The 23,575-nt window shown below is 41.9% G+C and overlaps 1 protein-coding gene and 1 long non-coding RNA gene across 8 annotated transcripts in view; one reads left to right on the forward strand and one right to left on the reverse strand.

Moving 5' to 3' along the window:
* Positions 1 to 176, reverse strand: part of tsc1b (TSC complex subunit 1b) — a 62,589-nt gene extending 62,413 nt beyond the window's left edge. For 6 of the 7 annotated variants that reach the window (XM_069919358.1, XM_069919332.1, XM_069919349.1 and 3 more), the window contains exon 1: positions 93 to 169. The gene's annotated coding sequence lies outside the window, so the exon portion shown is untranslated. Of the gene's footprint in view, positions 1 to 92 lie in introns of all 7 variants that reach the window. The other variant, XM_069919330.1, reaches the window with a different exon arrangement.
* A 197-nt stretch (positions 177 to 373) lies between these two features.
* Positions 374 to 19,562, forward strand: LOC138762984 (uncharacterized). The gene is made up of 3 exons (XR_011357284.1): positions 374 to 477; positions 2,245 to 2,384; positions 17,670 to 19,562. It is a non-coding gene; the product is annotated as an uncharacterized lncRNA (long non-coding RNA).
* The last annotated feature ends 4,013 nt before the right edge of the window (positions 19,563 to 23,575 follow it).

Raw genomic sequence — 23,575 nt, forward strand, 5'->3', positions numbered from 1 at the left:
CTGTCCCATGCACAGAACGAAACTCGGGCACAACAAAATGCAGTGTCCAAGTTTAGACTCCTTCCCATCGCCAAGAGAATGCAGATTTTTACCTCTCAGACACCCTACATTCCACAGGGCGCTGCCATCTTGAACACCTCACCCCTCCCCCTGATTGAAATACTTCCGCCGCGGAGTGAAAAACAAATAAAACCTGAACTACTTCCCTACGTCTTCCTCAATAAACCACGTTCCTTAGCGCAAAGTAACCTGTCAGCAGATTAAAAATTTCTTCTATCTACAGCCAAACATCACATATTATATTCTGAGATTATTTTCAAAAACATATATAAAAAATTGTATTTCTTTTGCCTCTTTTCTGATGAACGGAGGAATATCATGCGGGGTGAAGCGGCTGCGCGTGATTGAAGGGGGCCAATGCGCGCCTGCGCAGATCGCCTGGACTTAGCCGGCTCGGCATGACGTCACTGCATTCTGGTAAACAGGTTATTGCAGGGCAAAGGGGCGTGCTGTCGAAGTTGGGCATCACATGAAGCAGTTGTCTTTATAGTTGCAGCAAAAAAAAAGGAGACAACTTTTCTTTGGCTTGGCTTCGCGGACGAAGATTTATGGAGGGGGTAAAAAGTCCACGTCAGCTGCATGCTCGTTTGTGGCTGACAAGTCCGATGCGGGACAGGCAGACACGATTGCAGCGGTTGCAAGGGAAAATTGGTTGGTTGGGGTTGGGTGTTGGGTTTTTCCTCCTTTGCCTTTTGTCAGTGAGGTGGGCTCTGCGGTCTTCTTCAAAGGAGGTTGCTGCCCGCCAAACTGTGAGGCGCCAAGATGCACGGTTTGAGGCGAGATCAGCCCACTGGCGGTGGTCAATGTGGCAGGCATGTGGAGACAACTAGTGGCCTTGAAAGTGGTTAGAAGCTGGAGGGGCAGGTAGTATCCATGCAGAGAAATGGCAGTCAATGATTTCAGGGTGGGGGTCTCAGGTCCGAAACGTTGGTTATTTGTCTTTGCCTCCTTCCTATGCACCCTGCTAGACCTGCTGAATTTCATCGGCACTTTTGTGTATCACATCGTCTGCAGACTTCCTTGTTTTACCTGATGGGAAGCTATTTTTCTCATTGTGGATTCAAAATCTGACTATTGCAATGCAACCAGAAAATAGGGCGATTCAACAAATCACCTACTACCAGCAACGTTTAAGCATTGGTAACACATGAAATGATAGTTATTATTTTATCGACATTATGAAGTTGTACTCAAACACACTTTTAAAATTCTCTACCCTCTTTTATTTCCCCCCACAGTTTCTCTCCCCCTCCCACCTGATTCCAGATGCGCATCCACGTATCTCATATTCCTTACCCCCCCCCCCCCCCCCCACTGGTTCCATCAGCCCAACAGAATCTGAATTTATTGTCTTGAACAAGTCACTAAATCCGGTGTCTTGCAGCAGCGTCATAGTGTAAACATTCATATTATGAACTATCAACAATAATATATTTTAAAAATGCACGAAAAGTAAGGCAGTTATTGCTTATTTGGGAATCTGATGGCAGCTGGGAAGAAGCTGTCCTTGTGCTGCTGAGTGCACATCTTGTGGCTCCTGTACCTTTTTTCTGATGGTAAGCCAGAGTGAAGAGGCCTGGGTGGTGGGGGTCTTTGAGGATAGAGGCTGCTTATCTTCACTTAATCTGGCTTCACTAATCACTCTGCCTCAACCTCTTCCCTCCTGTCCCCTCACCTGCTCCATTTTCATCATATTCCAACCTCACCTAGTTTCACCTCTTCTCTCTTCATACTGGCTGTCTCCAAGTCCAAAAACAGGATCTCAATCCAAAAATGACCCCCCCCCCCCCCACAAGCCATCAAAGATGCTACTAGATGTACTGTTCCTCCAGCAATTTATGCTTTGCTCCAAATCCTAGGACCTGCCTTCTCTTGTGTCTTCATCCTTATCTTCATTGCCTATTGGACCTATGCTTTGTGATTTGATCAGCTCCTTTTCCCTTAATGCTTCAAGTTAAATTAAATAATCTTTCCCTTCCCTGAACTCTACAACCTACCCCAATCCTATGACCAAACTCAGAATCTAAATTATTCAGCCTGAAAGCTCTGATTTTTGTCAACAATAAAATCATTCACTTTATTTGCAATTAGTTCAATAAAGCACAGGTCTGTTGTCTCACATTTTCAATTTTTTTTTCATGACCTTAAATGTATTCTGTCTTAATGTGTCTGTTTCATTTCAAGGCTTGAAACTGTATTCCCACTTTTTAATAAGTCAGCTGCTCCATCTCCATAGCAGTCTTCAAGCTCCAAGACTGATTACCCATACAAAAGAGATGCCTTGTTTGTCTGGTCCAGATTCAGCAAAGGTTGCTATTATTCGGGTCAGTAGCACTTTGCTTACAGTTTTCAGCAAGAACCTTCCTCTTTATCATGCTATGTTTTTATGCAAATATTTATGTAGGAGCAGTTAGTATAACATTTAATCTGAATGATTTAACAGACTGATAGTGGTTCATGCCAAATGTTAATATCACTGCAAGAAAACATGATTGTTTTGTTCTCTAAAGCAACATTTTGTAAACAAGATGGTGACACTGCCATCTTCAGGACAGTATGCCATCTTTCAAGAAGAGGAAGGTTTACAATATGAAGAAACAAGAGGATTATAATATTAAATGTTGAAGGCACTCATATAGACAGGGAGCTTTTGTGGAGGCAAAAAGATGGTCGATGTTTTCAGTCAAGACCCCGACATCGGATTACAATAAGTTGTGTTAATGCATGTTCATTTTTTTTTAAGCTTTTCCAGTTTTTCCTGCAAGCACATACACTTTCCTCATGCTTCATCTCTTATTTATGTATTTCTCTCACTTGCCCCTTTTTGTTTTGGTGTGATAAAATGCTCTTTAGCTTAACAGATTTTTTTACAGAAGGCTACATCTGAAAACTGGGCTTGTTTGCCAGTGAAAGAGCTGGTTAGGGTGGACATGGGAGAAGATGTTTCAGTATTGGGAGACTCAAAGACCAGAAGGAATACCCTTAAAATAAAGGGATGCCCCTTTAGAACAGAGAGGAGAAGAAATTTTTTCAACCAGAGGTTGGTGAATCTGTGGAATTGTTGTCACAGATGGCTGTGAAGGCTAAGTCACTGGGTATATTTAAAGTAGAGGTATATTAGTTCTTGATTATTAAGGGTGTCAAAGGTCATGGGGAGAGGGCAGGATAATTGTGTTGAGAATAATAATTAGCCAGTCATGATTTGAATGGCAGAGCTGACTTAATGGGCCAAATGGTCTAATTTGTTCCTATGTTCAATATTTCTAAAAGTTACTAATAAAAGTTTAGCTTTTTAAGGATTCCATTAATTTTCTTGGTAATTTGTCCATCAAATGTTATTGATATAAAAAATTGAGCCATTACTTTCTTACTTTTATTAAACTCATATTTAACAAGTTAATCTAAAAAAATAAAAAAACCTGAAACTAAATCTATCCCCTCCCTCTAATCAAGGTTACCTTGTCAAAAATTTGTAAAGATGTAGATGGAAGAGCAACATTCAGATACTAGACAGAGAATCTCTGGAGCATCCAAACTTCTTAAATCTTCTAATTATGATAGTATTCTATGAATGGGCCCCACATCTTTTTAAATTTTAACTTTCTATCTTTACTGTTGTATCAAATTTTCTTCTAACTTAAATAGGTCATAACATGTGTATGAGTAGGTGAAGAGTCATCTTTCCATTTCATTAAAATTGTTCGCCTGGCTATCAGCATGGTAAAAGCTAAAACTTTCTCTTGGGTTATAGACAGAGGTATATCTGGTTCATGAGAAAAGCCAAACAAAGCAATTAAAGAGCATGGTTCTATTTTGATCTTAAAAATCATTGATAAAGTTATGTCATCGATTCTCACTCAATCACTCATGACTGGTGACTGATCTTTCACATTTTTAAAATCCATCCTTAAATATCATCTCCACCTTGGAATATTTATGTTAAGCATGTTGTTTGAATGAAAATTATTGTTGCATTCTTGAACTATACTCAACTATTTCTAACTTTATGTATAAATGTATTATTAATTGCATAACCACCACTATTGATAAAAATCTCAAGATACATTTTCCTTATTCCATCAATGCTATCATTACAAATTGGATTTGGAATTTGGACAGCTTCATCTTAAGCCTTATGTCCATCGTATTTTTTCACATTGGAACAGCTCTGGATCCTGTGGGAATTCTTTATCTATGATTTTTTTTCTAGGGCTTGGCCAAGTTCCACCCAAAAGGGTCTCATTTTGGTACATGTCCAGGTTGTGTGAGCAGAAATGTTCTGAAGCATTGGTCTGAAATTTTTGGTTTAGCCTTGTTCAATTTTTTCAGTGTCAAATATAGCTGGTGGAGAAAGTTATATTGCACCAGCCTATACTGTGCATTAATAATCGCTGTCATGCTGTTCTGACACAGATCTGACCAGCACTGCTCATCAATTATTGCTCCTAAGTCTGACTCCCACCTTTACTTTGATTTGCCAAGGCCTGGTTTAGGCCCTTCCACTTGGAGTAAGAAATACATCACCGAGATCAACTTCCTTGTGTTCCTCTTTTGAATCAGGGTCTCTATGTCACTGCACATCGTTAAGATCATGGATGGACCTAATTTGTCCCTCAGAAAAGGTCTTATCTGAAGGTAGCAGATGAATGTCTTTTTTGACAAGTCATATTTATTTCTGAGTTGCTCAAAAGACATTAATTGTCCCTACTCATAACAGTCCTCAATATACCTGACCCCGTTTTGGCACCAGGTGTCCAGGATCTTGTTGTCTCTTGTCAATGTGACAAATCTATTCAAAGTCAGGGTGTTTTTGGGGACAGCTACACTTTAGACCCTACGTATTAATTAATTTTGTTCCATATAAAAATTATGTGTTTTAATATGGGGCTTTTAAAAAAAATCAGATAATAATTTAGTGTCCTACTTGTAAATAAAGTCTCCGGCTACGTTTTCATCCACCGTGCGCAGACCAATTCGTGCCCAGGATAGTACACCTTCCTCCTCAAATAGAGAGGTTTGACTGGGCTGCCCAATAATATTTCTTTAAGTCTGGTAACTTTAAGCTGCTGAGACTAAAGTCCCAGGTTAGTTTTTTCAGAGAGACCCTGGCTACCTTACCATTCCACAAAAACCTGTGAATGTAAGTTCTGAAAGAATCCCTGAGACAGCGCCATGGGCAAAGTTTGGAAGAGGTACTGAAACCTCAGCAGCACATTCATTTTAACACAGTTGGCCCTCCCCACCAGCGTGATAGGGTAATCCACCTATTTAAGCAAATATCTTATAATCTGTATTTAATAATGAGATTGGTCTGTAAAAGGATGGTTTCAATGGATCCCTGTCTTTTTTGAGAATTACCATAATAATTGCTGTTGAAAAGTATTCTGGGAGGGTATGGGTCTTAATTACCTGGTCTATCACCTCTACAAAAAAAGGTATTAATAAATCTTTAAAGAAAACTCAGGCAGGAAACTATCCTCCCCTAGATATTTGTTAGTCTGGACTGAACTCAATTCCTTTCCTATTTCTTCTGTGAAGGGTAGATCTAACCCTTACTGTTCTTGGTTTAAATTTGCTAGTTCCAATTTTGTCAGGAACTCACTGATTTTATGTGCCCCCCCTGACAATTCTGACATATAGATTTTTGTAAAATTGCCTAACGGTCTCATTAATTTCTCTTGGCATATACAAGATCTTGTCATTCCCAGTTTGTATCGCATTGATCGCCCTTGAGCCTGATTTTCCCTCAACTGCTAAGAGAGGACTTTATTGGCTCTCTCCCCCAATTCGTAATATTTTTGTTTTGAGCTCATTATGGTCTTTTCTATACTGTATGTTTAAAGCGTATTGTATTTCAGTTTTTTTATTTGTTTGAGCCCTATATTGTTCTTTAGAACTGTATTTTTGAAAGTCGCTCTCTAAACATCTAATTTCCTGTTCCAATTTTTCCACTCCCTCATATATTCCTTTTTGACTGCTTTAGTGTATCCAATTATTTGACCTCTCAAATACGCCTTGAGGGTGTCCCATAAGAGAAATTTATCAGGAATAGAGGTGTAGTTGGTCTCACTGAATGTGTTTATATGTGTTCTAACAAAACTACCAAGACTCCAGCTTCTTTTACAGCAACATATTAAGGCGCCATCTATACACTGTTTCTTGCTTATCTGGCATTTCTATAGTTAATGTCAAAGGTGAATGGCTGACAGAAGCCTCACTGCATACTTGATCTCCATGAACCTACTCTCTATATGGGCTGAAGCCAGAAATAAATCTATCCTAGAGTAGGAATCATGTTGCCTCAAGTAGAAGGAATAATCCCTCTCACTTGGGTATTTTCAACTCCATACATCTATCAAATTCAGCTCCTTCATAAAATCATTGGTAGACCTTGCTGCTTTTTTCTTTACTATTTTCCTCGTTGACTTATCCAGTACAGAATACAGACAAGAATTGAAGTTTCCCCCCCCCTCCCCCGCACCAACCAAAATATTTTCTATTCTCTCTTCCAATTTCTGGAAGATGTCTTGTATGAATTTTTCATCATCAAGATTAGGGTGTATACATTCACTAGGGTCAAGGACTCTGAATATATCTGACAGTGCACCATTACAAATATCCCTACTTTGTCTGTGACCATGCTTTCCACTCTAACCAGAACACTTCTTCCAATCAAGGTTGCCACACCGCTTGGCTTAGAACCAAACGAAGAGGATATTACATAGCACATTCATCCCCTTTTTTAACTTTTGATGTTCCCACTCTGTTAAAGGTGTTTTCTGGAGGAAGGCCAAATCCACCCCCATTTTCTTTATGTTTGCCAAGACTCTTTTCCTCTTCACTAGGCTGTTCAGACTGTTTACATGAAGACTTATATTTGATATTATTGGCCATTGCCCCAAAGACTCCTCCCAAGTCCATGTTTCCTCCATACCCCGACCGCCCCATGTCCAACGTCCACCCAATCCTTTTCCTTCAGCAATCTGGAACAAATCCCAGAAAGGAAAAATAATAAGAGACAAAAAGGGCACAAAAGATAAAAGGAACAACGTAACATACAGCAACAAACTATCAAATTGACATATATTCCCCACCTATATCTCATTCCCTTTAATCCTCCCTCCCTACCCCACCCCTCCCTGGTGACTTCACCCTCTGTCATCACCATCCCCCTCCTCACCACAGGCTGTGCATTTTGCACCTATCTACCTCCCACACCTCTCCACCCTCACCCCCCAAGCCCCCCTGGACCATTTTCCTTTTTACAAATTCTCCCATCAATGTATTTATACAACAAACAGTTAAACCCACTATTGTTTTTCTCATATAGTTATTACTTGCAATGTATTCTGACATACAAAAAAAGTTGCCATTACTCATTTGGCACGACACAAATATATACTAGTTCTTACAAACCAACAGCTGTTTTACAAACTGTTGGGCTTATTTGACCTCCAACAGGAATTTTCTCTCACCCCCTGACATTATGATTTTTAAAGTTGTCAGGTATCTAAATACACATTCACATCCTTTCTGCTTGGCCATTCTTTTTATTGACTGGAATTCTTTTCTTTGTTTTAGGAGGACCACACTTATGTCTGGGTAGAATAGCACCTTATTCCCCTCCAGCTCATTGCCCCCCCCGCCCTTTGCTTTCACCCTGTCAGCTGCCGCACTTGAAATATTCTCTATGGTCTTGGTGATTCAGGAACTTCACCAGCACTGAGCATGGCCTTTAAACAGGGCCCAGACATGGGACCTCTCTACCTCCAAGACCTCTGGCAACCAGCGATGGAAAAATGCTATGGGATTCCTCCCTTCTTTACCTTCCAGCAACCCCACAATTTTAATAATATTCCTCCGGCTATGGTTCTCCAGAGTGTCAATTCTCTGCTAGAGGTATCCCCTTTCTGCCTCGCATGTGGTGACCTCCCTCCCCAATTTACTTATTCTGACCTCATTATCCCCAGTTCTTTCTTCCACTTTAGACACCCTTCCTGTCAGTCCAATTAGGAGATTTTCCCATTTTGTTGTGCAGTTACCCTGTTTTCTCCCGGTCTCTGGCCGGTCTCTCCTCCATTCTTCCCACGGCCTTTAAAATGTCTTGAAATGAGGGAACTATGCCCTTCCCCCTCTTGCTGATGCCATTTTGCTTCCCTTGTGCATCCCAACTCTTCCCTGTTCTTTCCTCCTGATGCCGCCTCCAACCTCCTCATCGCTTCCAACCTCGCTAGAATCCCAGTTAGATCCTACTACCGACACAGGGCTGTGTCCTCCAGTAAGTCGCTCCTACCGGCCATTGCATTCCACTCCCGGGCACTCTTCTCTTGTTGTCTGAGGGGGGGAGGGGTGTGACCCTCTCTGCAGACTTTTCCAAAGGCCCCTCACCGCCCCCCCCCCCAAACAATTGATCAGAGACCATGTTGCTTCTCCTCCCCAGGTCAGTCTCACCACCTGCTACCCTCCTGGGTGAGCTTTGTCCACAATCAGTGAGTTGCGCCTCCATTGTTTGGACCTCCCGGTAGGCCTGGACTTGGCATTGCCATCCTTGGCTCCACAAGGTGGGCTGGATTGGGTGCTGAACGTTCCTCCTACCTTGCTGGCTGTTATTGTCTGGTTGGTGCTTTTCTTTTCCATTATTTTCAGGTAGGGATCTTTATTTATCTGTTCTTATTATTTTTGACTCTTCTGGTCCAGTTGCTTTAGGGGTTGATGTCCTCCTACTCCTTCCTCATCCCTGACTGATAGGCTTTTATTACCATAAACAAGGTACGTCTCTTTTTGCTGAGCTGAGACCCAAGCTTGATCTGGGGAAGGGGTTATGGCGATGCTGCCTTTATTAGGGGAATCAAGGGGGAGGAGCCACAGGTACAAACAGCAATGGGCGGGCCAGCCATACACATACAAACAGTATTAACAGTGGTTCCACCATATTCACCCCCTCTTTTAAAAGACATCCAGCGGGGTGAAATGGGTTCTATGTCCATCACGGTCTTGTCTGCCATTGTGACCATCGTAGCACTGGCTGAGGCTCATTTGTTGACTTCTGGACAGTCTGATTGTGGTCAGTAGGTGGGGTGTCTGACAACTGAACTGAGACAGTTGGGGTGGGGGCTAAGGTAGGGTGACATGGTATGTGGTGGAGGATCGTGGGGAATGGACTAAATAGTTGGTCAGCCAGAATCCCATGGTCTCTTGCACGTGCCAGGTCCCGGACATAACAGTGTCTTCATGCCCATCCGGGTGTGCCACATAGGCATATAAGGGGTTAGTGTTGAGGAGGTGGACCCTCTCAATCAGTGGGTCGGACTTCTGGCTTCTCACATGCTTCCAGAGCAGGCCCTGAGGACATCAACCAGGGTGGCAGGGTGGTCCGCAACATGGACTTCCTGGGGAAGTAACAACCTTTCACATGGGGTGGCATTGGTGGCGGTGTACAGGAGGGATCTAATTGCATGGATCACTTCAGGAGATAGCCAGGCCTTTGATCTCAGGGCTAAAAGGATAGCCTTCTAGACAGTGGCATTCTTCCTTTCTACCTGGCCATTCCCTCTGGGGTTGTAGCTGGTGGTCCTGCTTGTGGCGATATCTCTGGCCAGCAGATATTGGCGCACCTCATCCCTCATGAAGGAGGGCCCCCAGTGGCTATGAATATAGCAGGGGTATCCAAACAGGATGAAGAAGTTGTGCAAGGCTTTAATGTCAGTAGCATCAGTCATGTCAGGGCAGGAGATACACGAATTCTCATCAGTGATGTTGAGGAAGTACAAGTTGCGATTCGGAAAGGGCAGGGGCCCCTTGAAATCTATGCTCAGGCGCTCAAAGGGGTGGGTGGCCTTAATCAGGTGTGACTTGTCTGGGTGGTAGAAGTGTGGTTTGCACTCCACGCAGACCTGACTGATTTAGGTCATCGTTCTGATGTTCTCAATCAAATGGGGGCGGTTGCGGGCTTTGATGAAATGGAAGAACCTGGTGACTCCAGGGTGGCAGAGGTAATTGTGGAGAGCCTGTAAACAGTCCATCTGCAGATTGGCACAAGTCCCTTGGGACAGGGAATCTGAAGGCTTGTTGAGTTTTCTGGGCTGGTTCAAGATATCATAGTTGTAGGTGGAAAGTTTGATTCTCCACCTCAGAATCTTGTTGTTCTTGATTTTACCCCACTGCTCGTTATTGAACATGAAAACAACTGTCCGTTGGTCAGTCATTGGTAAATTGTTTGCCGGCAAGATCGTGCCTCCAGTGCCGTGCCACTTCATCGATGGCCTGGGCCTCCTTCTCGATGGAGGAGTGCCGGATCTCAGGGCCTTGGAAGGTGTGGGAGAAAAATGCTATGGATCTGGCTGCGTAGTTAAATGTGGTGGCCGGGGCAAAGTCAAATGCATCACTCTCCACCTAGAACGGGATGAATTCGTCCACAGCATGCATCGCAGCCTTGACAATATCATTTTTGATGTGGCTGAAGGCCTCTGCCAACAGGATAAAGGAGGTGGCTTTTACAAGGGTGCGGGCCTTTTTCACATAGCTGGGGACCTACTGGTCATAATAGGCATATTTTCAAGGTCTTGAGGCTGTGGGGAAGTGGGAACTCAAACAGGGGGTGCATGTGGTCAGGATTGAGGCCAATAACTTCATTTTCCACCACACAGCTGAGTATAGCCAAGCGTGATGTGCAGAATACACATTTATCTTTGTTGTAGTTGAGGTTAAGGGTTTTGGCTGTCTGGAGGAATTTCTGGAGGTTGGCGTCATGGTCCTGCAGATTCTGCCCGCAGATAGTGACATTGTGTTTTTTAAAATAATGTATTTAAAATTTAAAATCACATAACATTAATTACTATATATTGATACAGATATAATGTGATTAGTCATTTATATTTTTAAAAAATCCCCAACCACCCGACTTATACCCTCCTCCCTTCCCCACCGACAAAAGAAGGAAAAAGGAGATCATCATCTAATACGATCATATTTAAACTTTTTGGCTGCAAGAATGGTGGCATCCATCGAAGCAGACCGAGAGATCAAATTATAACACCAATAATTTTCAAATAAGGACCCCCAACTTTGATAAAGAAAAAAAATTAATCTCTTAAATTATATGTAATCTTTTCTAAAGGAATACAAGCTTTCATTTCATTATGCCATCTTTTGATACCTAAAACCGAATCAGATTTCCAAAAGCTAAACACTTTTTAGAAACAGCCAGGGTCAAACGCAAAATTCAATTTGATACATTGTCAATCTCAATCTTAGAGCTATCGATTTAATATCTCCTAGTAAAAACAACAATGGATCAAAAGGTAAATTCACTTTTAATACCACTTTCTCCTTTTACTGTGGATAATCAATTTTTGAAAGTTTGGAATCAAATGGGAATTTAAAAAGTTGAAGATTGTTTTTGAAGCAGGGAAATTTTTGTCTTTTAATCGCATGAAAGGTATGTTTCAAATCCCTTCGAATACCTTTTTTGTTATTATCAGGTTAAAAAAAATTATCAGAGAAACTGGGCTATAATTTAAAATTACCTCAGCAATCTTTGGAATTATTACTTACTAAAGATGATTTTTAAAAAATTATTTCTGAGATGTATAAATTGTTACAAAATAAAATGTCTAAATAAGATATTCATAAATCAAGAATGAAATGGGAATCGGATTTAGATAGAAAGATTGATGAAAATGTTTGGAGAAATTTGTGTAAAGACAGTATAACTAAGGTTATAGGTTAATGCAGTATAACTTTTTACATCAATTGTAAATTGAAAAATGGCAGAAATTGAAAATTTTTTAACTTAGTTCTTCAGATTTATGTTTTGGGTGTGGTCAAGAAATAGGTACTTTTTTTTCATTCGACTTGGACTTGTCCTAGGTTAAAAGTTTTTGGTTAAAAATTCAATAGTTTTTAGATAGTGACATTGTCGAGGTAGGGGAATGAAGCCAGCAGCCTGTGCTCATCCACCATTTGGTCCATCTCCCTTTGGAAGATGGAGATTCCTTTGGTGACCCCCGAAGGGGACCCTCAGAAAATGGTAGAAGCAGCCATCATCCTCGAACGCGATGTACTGTGGTTCTCTGGGTGGATAGGGAGCTGGTGATATTGGGTGATTTGGTTTATGGTATTGGCTATGCAGGGGAGGATATACGAGTCCAGTTGCATAAACCTGTTAATGGTCTGACTGTAGTCGAGAACCATTCGGTGCTTTTCCCCACTCTTAACCACCACTACCTGAGCTCTCCAGGAGCTGGTACTGGGTTCGATGATCCCCTCAGTCAGGAGCCATCTCACCTCTGATTTGATAAAGGCCCTGTCCCCAGCACTATATCGCCTGCTATTGGTGGCGATGGGCTTAGAGTCGGGGGTGAGGTTGGCGAACAGAGGTGGGGGGGGAGGAATCCGGAGGGTGGAGAGCCTGCAGGACACGTTCAGAGGGGAGGGCAGGTGGTTTAAAAACTGTTGGTTGCAAGGGGTGGAGGTGATGGGAGCTATCATATTCCATGGTTGTTTTTTTTTATGTTGTTCATTCTTCGTAGTTGAAGATGACCGTGACTTCAAAATCAAATGGGAGATTGGTGGCTGTGGGTCCGGAAGTGACTGTGAGGCCAATCCGGGCCCTGAAGGGTCAACCACTTGTGGGACACAAGTGGGTGGGTGGTGTCGTGGAAGTGGATGCTGCTCGAGCTTTGCGCACAGCATGCTTTTGTTGCGCCTCAGTGGTGCACCTGACTTCAGCTGCACAGGCTCCTGTGGTGATTTTGCTGCGCCAAGCTGGACAGTCGATGGTAAACCTCTTAAGGTGACACTGAAAGTCCAACCCCAGTAGTACAGGTGCGCAGAGCTGTGGCATCACAAGGAGTTTAAAATTTTTGTACTCTGCACACACATTGTCATCAGCACTCTGCAGCTCTCATGGATCTCTGCCGAGTGGGGCTTAAGAGGTCATGGAGACTCTGTAACTCACTGGTGTCATTGAGAGGGAGTAACCTTGCACCGTGTCGGGGTGGATGAAGCTCCATGCTCCCTCTATCAAACAGGCAGCTTGTTTTATGTCGAGTTACCTCTATGTCCATCATTGACTTAGCGAGCTGCTGAGGGCTGCTTTGGTCGAACGTGAATGAAGCCAGAGTAGTGTCGCTGTCTGATCTGGTGTACCGGCTTGTGGTCTGGTAAGGTGGCGGTGTCCAAGATGATGGCTCCCACGGCGAGCATGTGGTGCCAATGTTCATTGTAAGTAGTGGTGGTGGCCCTCACTGCCCTCATGAGGCACTGCTTGGGTTAGAAGGTTACTTGAATTTGTATGCCTTCTTACCTTCTTGTCTTCTTCTTTGGCTTGGCTTCGTGGACGAAGATTTATGGAGGGGGTAAATGTCCACGTCAGCTGCAGGCTCGTTTGTGGCTGACAAGTCCGATGCGGGACAGGCAGACACGGTTGCAGCGGTTGCAGGGGAAAATTGGTTGGTTGGGGTTGGGTGTTGGGTTTTTCCTCCTTTGCCTTTTGTCAGTGAGGTGGGCTCTGCGGTCTTCTTCAAAGGAGGTTGCTGCCCGCCAAACTGTGAGACGCCAAGATGCACGGTTTGAGGTGAGATCAGCCCACTGGCGGTGGTCAATGTGGCAGGCACCAAGAGATTTCTTTAGGCAGTCCTTGTACCTTTTCTTTGGTGCACCTGTCACGGTGGCCAGTGGAGAGCTCGCCATATAACACGATCTTGGGAAGGCGATGGTCCTCCATTCTGGAGACGTGACCCACCCAGCGCAGCTGGATCTTCAGCAGCGTGGACTCGATGCTGTCGACCTCTGCCATCTCGAGTACTTCGTCGTTAGGGATGAAAGCGCTCCAATGGATGTTGAGGATGGAGCGGAGACAACGCTGGTGGAAGCGTTCTAGGAGCCGTAGGTGATGCCGGTAGAGGACCCATGATTTGGAGCCGAACAGGAGTGTGGGTATGACAACGGCTCTGTATACGCTTATCTTTGTGAGGTTTTTCAGTTGGATGTTTTTCCAGACTCTTTTGTGTAGTCTTCCAAAGGCGCTATTTGCCTTGGCGAGTCTGTTGTCTATCTCGTTGTCGATCCTTGCATCTGATGAAATGGTGCAGCTGAGATAGGTAAACTGGTTGACCGTTTTGAGTTTTGTGTGCCCGATGGAGATGTGGGGGGGTCATGGTGGGGAGCTGGCTGATGGAGGACCTGCGCAACCTCATCCAACGCACCCCTACAGCTGACAAGGTTATCATCCTTGGCGACTTCAACGCTCGCGTCGGCAAAGACTCAGAAACCTGGCCAGGAATCCTGGGCAAGCATGGCGTCGGCAAGTGCAACGACAATGGGCGCCTCCTGTTGGAGCTCTGCGCAGAACAGCGGCTTGTCATTACAAACACCCTTTTTCAGCAGAGGGACAGCCTTAAGACCACCTGGATGCATCCCCGATCCAAACACTGACACCTCCTGGACTACATCCTGGTGCGAGAAAGTGACAAACGAGATGTGCTCCACACCAGGGTCATGCCCAGCGCGGAATGCCACACTGACCACCGGCTGGTTCGCTGCAAGCTCAACCTTCACTTCAAGCCAAAGCCCAGGAACAGTAAAGCCCCCAGAAAGAGGTTCAATGTTACCTTCTTGTAATGTCTCTTCTTCCCACATCCAGAACATACCATGCCCTTCACTGGGCAGTGCTTCCAAGGGTGCTTCTGCTGGCCGCAGAAGGAGAATGTTGGGTGCTCGCCGGTGGCTGTGGCCAAAGTCAGGTCAGAAAATGAGGCGGTCTGCGATCCCACATCGCATTCCCCATGTAGCAGCCACGTTATCGGTTAAGAAAGAGTCCATGTTGCAGAGGGCTACTTCCAGAGTTTTAGCTAGTTTGATGGCTCTCTGCAGCTTCAGCTCACTCTGTTCTAGCTGTCGCTGGTGAATGTAATCAGATCAGCTCCATCATATATTCTTCTGCTGATACGGCCTTGCAGCCCGAGGCCCGTCCGAGGTCTAACACGACGCAAAGATAATCATTGATCAACTCCCCGAGTTGCTGCTTATGCGTGGCTAGGACATGTCTGGCAGAGGCTTCATTCACCTGGGCCAGGTACTGGCTTTTCAGTGAATGTATCACATTCTCTGACCATCAGGTAAATGCGGTGCCTGACCTGTGAAAACAGTAAGTGTAGCTTGTCTGCATTGGATTGGATGATCGCGGTGGAGGCCTACAGAAACGTGTTGAAGCAGCATTTGAACTTGTCGAATGGTTTGGCAATCGTGGGTCAATATCCAGCCTCTCTCAGCAAGTCTCAGCAATTTGTCCATTCCAAAGAAATTATGGAAATAAAATCAATGCACTATCAATAACTCCAAAGACTAGAAGTTACCTGACTGATAGACTTTTATTACCATAAACAGAAAGCACATCTCATGTTTCTGACTCAAGACCCGAGCTTGTTCTGGGGTAGGGGTTATGGTGTTACCGCCTTTATTAGGTGAAATCAAGGGGGAGAAGCCGCAGGTACAATCAACAAGGGGCAGGCCAGCCATACAGTATTAACACTGGTTCCACCACACTGGGCAACCCAGCTTCTAAACCAGGCAATAATGTTCAGTCAATATACTTTCCACAGTACACCTTTAGAAGTTTGATTAAGTGTTTGATGACATACTAAATCTCTTTAGACTCTTAGAAAGTAGAAGCATTGGTGTGCCTTCTTCATAATTGGATCACTATGGTGGCTCAATTCAGAGGTCCTCCAATGAGTTGACTCCCAGGAACTTGAAGGTACTAACCTTCTCCATCACTGCCCCATCAGTGTAACAAATGTGCGGTCCCTTGACCTCTCCTTCCCCTTATACATTCTCTAACCCTATTTTTTGCTTCTTCATTTGATATGATGAATATTTCCAGTATTTTCTATTCCTTTTCAAGTCAAATTTCTATGTCAAGTATCTACATTGCATGTTTATTCAAGTTCCAGTGTTCATGTGCTATGGTCACTCTGTGTGACATAAGATAGGCTGCAGATGCTGTGATATAGTATGCACATCAAAATTCTGCAGGAACTCAGCTGGTCTTTTCAGCAAAGTGGTCTCCTCGGCTCTGTCCACCGCAAAAGCATGGATCTCCCAGTAGCTACCCATTTCAATTCTCCATCCCATTCCCTTACCAACATATCAGTCCATGGTCTCATGTACTGCCAGACTGAGACCACTTGTAAATTGGAGGAACAACACCCCATCTTCTGACTGGCGTCCTCTGACCGGATGGCATTAATATCGACTTTTCTGCTTTCATTAAACACCCCCCCCCCACCCCTTCTTCTCCTGTTGTCTCTCCATTCCCTGTCTCCTTTCGCACATATATGATAAATTCTACCTAGTCCCTTATGATAGCCAATTACCATCTTTTGTTGGTCTAGATTGCTCCCCCATTTTTTGAATTCTGAGACTTCCTGATATATTCTGCTTCTGCCTTTTCTGTTCTTTTCCTGAAGAAGGGCTCAGGCCTGATGCATCAGCAATATATCTTTGTCTCCTATAGCTGCTGAAAAGGCTGGTTGAGTTCTCCTGCATTTCGGTGTGCTTACTGTGATCATTCTGTGTCTTGTGTAACAATAATGGGCAGCTGCAAAAAAAAATCATAAAACGCTTTAATCTGTTGTGGGAAGTGTGTTTATGGCATCTTAAAAACATTTCCTGACCTGTATAGACATGATCATAGTTCTATGATTTCTCTTAAGGGTTAATAGCTACAATATAAAATTGGTTACTTAACTTGCTACCGATATCCAACGATAAAATTAAAGGTGCTCGTGAATTAGAATTCAAAGAATTGCTTCCAGACGATCAAAGGGATCAAATTTTTCAACTAGTAAATACTTCATCATTCCTTGATTCACTTTGAGGTGGTACATCAGGCACATATGTCTAAAGATAAGTTGACCTGTACTTTTCCCCAAAGTAAACCCTACTTATGATAGGTGCAAAGTTTAATTCATATGTTCTGGTTATGTTCAAAACTATATAATTTCTGAAAGATGTCTTTGAAACCCAAACAAAAGTTCTAGGATCAGAATTACAATTAAATCTATTAACAGCTATTTTTGGAATTATACCAGCAGAGACTGGGCCTGTCTCCACACAGTGAATAATTGCCTTTTCAACATTATTGGCTAGAAAAGCCAATGACATGACATGATGGCTCCTTGCTGTCATGTCATGTTTAAGTTTGGAGAAAATTAGGAGTCCAACATTTGATACATGTTTTAAATTTTCAGTTTGGTGACTATTTATTCAATATTTCCATATTGTTTAAGAATCATAATTTTATACTGGATTCTCTCCTAGTTCTTTATGGTAAATTTGTTTTTAACTAGGAACCCTTTGCTTTCCTACTTTACTCTCAGAATGGACTGCCCAGTCCCTTTCTCGATCTATTAATCTATCTATCTATCTATTTATTTATTTATTATTTGGAAGGGATTTTGTAATAAAAATTAATTTTTTTCTTTTTTTTGGTTTTACAAGAGGAGAAGAAATTTATGGTTAATATATTTTTGTTAAATACTAATATGTTATTTTTCTTATACATTTGTAATGTAACGCACAAATTTTCTGATTTCTCTGAATGTTAGAGCTGGAATAGCACAACAGTGCCACCCAATGATAGAAAGTGACACTGCAGGAAGACCAGGAGAAGATATCTGAAAAAGAAATAATAAAAACAGAAAATGCTGGGAAAACGCAGCAGGTCGAGCAGCATCAGTGGAAAGAGACTGGCAATATTTTAAACTATATATATCTTTGACCATTGTTGATTCTCCGTTACTTTTAAAAAGCACTAATGCAAACCCTCCTATAAACAAAAATATGAAGGATTATTTCTACACTTCTGCAATCAAGGATGACTTGCTTTCCACTTCAGGTTTGATAGGTGGAAGTTGTCTGCATGAATCCTTTAACTGTGGGTAGCCATTATGCACCAGCTTCCATGCATTCTTCACACACACACACACACACCCTCAACTTCTAAATCTGATTCCCTAATTTTCTTACTTCTGTTCCTCTCCTCGTCCATTCCTTAATAGGTTCTTACCCTCACAAAATGTTTATATCCCTGGCAGCCATTGAAGGAACAGGTTTTCCTGCTTCTGGATTGTATTAAATATATCATTAGAGATTTTACATATTCTGGATAAATTTCAGGATGAGCTTCAAGTTGAGACAGGATTTTTTATGTCTTCAATTTATTTGATACACTTCATGCATTCCAATGGTTCAAAACCACTCTGAAATTAGAAAGATTTGTTCATTATACTTCCACTGCATTTCATGCCAGTTTTCAGCCTCTGAAGTACTTTTACAGTTCTATTTTTTTTGTATAAAATGCAGCCCTCTAAGAATCTAGCACTCAGTTCTGGATTGGAACAACATTCTTCATGTTTGTGCTTATTTTTGGAACAGGACTTGAACTCCTAACTTTCTGACTGAAAAATTAATGTGTTATCAACTGAGTAGCAGAATGCAGTGGGGAAAGAGGAAGTTGATAAAGGCAAAGCAGACTCAACAGCGAGCTAATTGCAGAATAGTGCTGAAGATCAAACTGCTAGTTTGAAACTATGTGAAATATTTTCTGCAAAGTGCAGTGCTACACTAGCCCTTCCTTCATATCTGGTTTGAATATACATTGAACCCTTCTCGACTTGACATCCCCCATCCCTTTGCAGTTTTTATCCATGATTCCCTTCACTTTCTGGTGAATCTCTCTACCTGTTGAAAAACAATCTGCACAAATAATTTAAGTTCCATTTTTTTAAATTTTGGTTTATTAAAGGAAGAAAAGATAGAATGAGTTGTATTTTTCAGATTGAGAAGCAAAATTATCAGATGTTGGGATTTGAAATAAAAACAAGTGCAGACAATACTTATTAGGTCAGGGATGAAGTAATCAACCTGAAACATCCTGAAACAGTCACTATTTATTTCTCTCCATATCTGCTGCTTTATCTGCTGAGCATTTCTACTGTTTTCTATATTATGATGTCTTTCACAAACCTAGCGTACTGCAAAGTACTTTACAACCAAAGATAAACTTTTGATATGTAGTTAAGAGGCAATGAAATGAAAGGGTCAGAAATCATTTTATTTTGTGATGTCACTTGGGTAATGCCTTTGGCCTTAATGAGGAAAAATATGATCCCTGGTTCTAGACCAGTGGTTCTCAACCTTTTTAAATCACATACCACCTTAAGTAATCCCTTACTAACCACAGAGCACCTATGGCAACATTAGTAATTGATTGTGCTTTACTGGGTGGAACTGGTTTTAGATTTCAGATTTATTGTCAGAATACATATGTGACATCACATTCGACTCTGAGATTCTTTTTTCTATCGACAAGGTAGAATGACCACTTATTTGTAGAGCAAAGAAATTGTACACAATGTACACATGTAAACAAATGAAAAATGTAAACAAACTGTGCAATACAGAGGAAGAAAAACAATAAAGTGCAAAAATAAGAGTCACTGATTGAGTTTGTCATTGAGGAGTCTAATGGTGGAGGGGGAGCAGCTGTTCCTGAACCTGATGGTATGAGTCTTATGGCACCTATACCTCTATACCTCTCTAAATGGAAGCAGAAAGAACAGAGCATGTGTTGGGTGGTGTGGATCCTTGATGATTGCTGCTGCTCTCCGATGGCAGAGTTCCCTGTAGATGTTCTCGATACTGAGGAAAGTTTTGCCTGTGACGTCCTGGACTGTATCCACTACTTTTTGAAGAGCTATACACATGGGGATAATGGTGTCCCCATATCAGTCCGTGATGCAGCCGATCAGCCCACTTTTCACCACACATCTGTAGAAATTTGCCAGGTTTTCAAAGTCATACCAAACTTGCGCAAACTCCTGAGGAGCTAGAGGTGTTGATTTGCTTTATTCATGACACCATTTGTGTGCTGGTTCTAGGAAAGATCCTCCAAGATGGTGACTCCAAAGAACTTAAATTTGCTCACCATCTCCACCTCTGATCCCCCAGTGATCATACACCTCTGGTTTTCCCTTCATGGTCAACAATCAGCTCCTTAGTTTTGGTGACATTGAGTGTGAGGTTGTTGTTGGTGCACCATTCAGCCAAGTTTTCAATCTCCTTCCTGTCTGCTTTCTCATCCCCTTTCTTTATACAACCCACTACCATGGTATCATCAGCAAATTCGTAGATGATGTTCTACTGGGCCACTCAGTCATAGGTGTAGAGCGAGTCGAGCAGGGGGCTAAGAATGCAACCCTGTGGTGCTCTGGTACTGATGGAGATTGTAGAGGAAATGTTCTTACCAATCCTCAATGATTGTGGTCTTGAGGTGAGGAAATCAAGGATCCAATTACACAGTGGGGTGTTGAGTCACAGGTCTTAGAGTTTGCTGATCAATGTTAAGGGGTTGGTGGTGTTAAATGCTGAACTGTGGTCAATAGGGAGCATCCTGATGTACGCACCTTTGTCGTCCAAGTGTCCCAGGGCTTTGTGTAGGGCTTTGTGTAGAGCTTGTGGGGTGTCAGCATTTGTGGTTGCCATACGGAATTAGACAAATTATCGGTGAATTAGAACAGATCCATGTTGCTGCTCAGACAGGAGCTGATATGCTTCAACGCAAGCCTTTCAAACACTTCATCTCTGTTGATGTAAGTGCTACGAGTCGATAATCATTAAGGCAAGTTACTACACTTCTTGGGCACCTGTTTGAAACAGATGAGTACCATGCCCTGCCAGAGTTGAAGATAGTCATGAATATATTGGTAAGTTGATCAGCACAGATATTTAATACTCGGCCGGGTACTCTGTCTGGACCAGATACTTTCCTCAGAATCACTCTCTGAAGGCAGCTGCACATCATCAGATACAGACAGGAGAGGATCATCAGGTGACATGGGTTGCGCAGTGGTGGATTTTTCTTGCTCTTATGGTAAAATCAGGCATAGAAGGCATTGAGTATGTCTGGAAGTGAAGCTTTGATGTCTCCTACTGCACCAGATTTGGTTTTGTCACAGGTTATGTCATTTAGGTCCTGCCACAGCTGTTGGGTATCCTTCATCTGAAAACTCCACTTTGCCTGGAAAATGGCTTTTCTTAGGCCATACCTGCTCCTTCTTTAATAATCTGGATCTCCAGACTTAAATGCCTGAAATGTAGCTCTCAGCAATTTCCAGATTTCATTGTTCATCTAGGGCTTCCGGTTGGGGAAAACTCTGAATTATTTGGTGGGGACACACTCATCCACAGCTGTTTTGATAAAGTCTGTGACAACCCTCATGTAATCATTCAGATCCCCAGCTGGGTCATTGCCCAATCTGCTGACTCGAAGAAGTCCTGTAACCATTCTTTAGCCACCTGTGACCACCTTCTAGTGGTCCTGATCTCTGGACCCTCTCTTGGATCAAGGTCCAAATGTTAGATTGATGCACTACAGTGCAGCAGAGATTTTGCTTTAGGATTTGCAGCTGATCTCTTGCTGGCACAGGTGGTGTTATCATCATTTCCATGAACTCTGTTCCATCAACAGTTACCACAACAGTTGTACACAAATCAGATGGAAACATTTGAAGTAATTTCCAATGCAAATGAGTTAAGACAGTAAGATGGCAGAGTATCACCCTGCTTCAGTATGAGACATTGATTATTTCTGATAAAAACAGATGGTCATAAACCATCAAGAGCATGAGGCACAATAAATGTTAGATATAGATTGGTTCAATATAATTTGTTACATCAACGATATCTAAACCCACAAAAAATCAAATAGATTGAAGTCAGATCTTTCAGATCAATGTTTTAGATAAAGCCAAGAGATTGGTACTTTTTTCATATTCTACATGGTCATGTCCAAAATTGAGACCATTTTGGATAGAATTAGGACATTTTTTTGGAGCAAGTCACAGGAGTTAAATTTCGACAGAATCCAAAGTTGTTTTTTACTGGGTAATATTTCAGGATAATACCAAAATTGAAACTGAATTTATATCAGAAATAATTTGTTAAAATTGCATTAGAGGTTGTAAGAAAATGTATAGCAGTGACATGGAAATCAGATTCTCATTTAGGTTTGGAAAGATGGCATGTGATAATTCATAGCTGTATACCTCTTGAGAAGATTACATATAATTTGAGAAATATACTTTTTTGAAAATTTGGTACCCATATTTACATATTGTAGGAATAAATTTATAAATGGACTTTCCCTAAACTCGTGAAACCTCTAACTCCTTGGAATGAAACAAATAAATTGAATTGAAAAGGATTAGAATTGAGTGAAAGGCAACTGAGCCTACTTCTTTTTTCTTTCTTTAAAATTGTATTATTTTTCCTTTTTTTCTATCTCTTTTTGGGTTATTATTTGGGGGGAGGGGGTTTTCTAAAACCATCAAGTATAATAGATTTGATATGATTACATGATTATATTTTGTATTTTGTCATGAATACATGTATGGAAAATTTAAATAACATATTAAAAAAAAAGAGCATGAGACAAATGAAAGCATAATCCAGAAAGTGATGGGGGGAAGAGGGAAAAGGGCCATAGTGGTGAAACGAGAAGTGAGGCAAACAAAATGGGAAAAGAGAGCAAGATGATTGAAGGAGAAGAGGAAGGCAAGGTAGGGAGTATTAGAAGAATTTGGAGAGATGGCACCTGTATGAGAGAGACCAAAATATAAAACAAATAAGAATACATTAAATGTGAGAGAAACAAAGATAAACAAGGGAAATGAATAAAGAATGAAATTGGAGAAATCATAAACATTGGAAGAAATGGTAAAGGGATAATGTCAGGATTATTAGAAGGATAAGATAGGATCAGTGGGATAATGGACGAACAATCATTGATAATACAGGGGATATCAGAGAGATGATGGAAAAAATCAGAAGAACAAGTTCTTAAGAAAAATATATCTCAGGGGGCGTGGCCATGGTGAGGATCTTGAGCAGAACCTGTTTTGAAAGAGCTCTCCATAAAAAGTATTAAAAGACAGTCAGAAAGCTCAAAAACCAGAATTTTATTGTCAAAAAGATAAAACTAGTGCTAAATGACCAAGGCAACCAAAAACAAAAATTGAAGAAGCAACTGCTCAGCCAGGAACATTAAGTGGAAGCCTGATCAGGAGGGGCCTTGAGACTGGCTAAACCCAGCAGAGCTGGGGGGGGTCAGCCCAAGATATAGCCTCCATCCTGAACAAGATAGAAACTTTGTGCACTCGTTTTACAAGTGTAGAATCAACGATAAGAGACATATCGGAAAAGATATTGGAAATTAAAGAAATCGTGGAAGATTTAACGGAATGAATTACTCAAGTGGAGGCTGAGCTGGACAAAACAAAAGACAGGCTAAAGGCTCTAGAAGAAAAAACAAAAACATGGGACACAGACAAAAAAGGACTGATTGACAAGATCAATCACATGGAAAATTTCAGCAGACGTAACAATAAGAGTCATTGGACTGAGAGAAGCAATCAAGGGGAAAGACGCGGTGAGCTTCTTTGAAACATGGATC

This window comes from Narcine bancroftii, chromosome 1, assembly GCF_036971445.1.
Source record: "Narcine bancroftii isolate sNarBan1 chromosome 1, sNarBan1.hap1, whole genome shotgun sequence".
NCBI lineage: Eukaryota > Metazoa > Chordata > Chondrichthyes > Torpediniformes > Narcinidae > Narcine > Narcine bancroftii.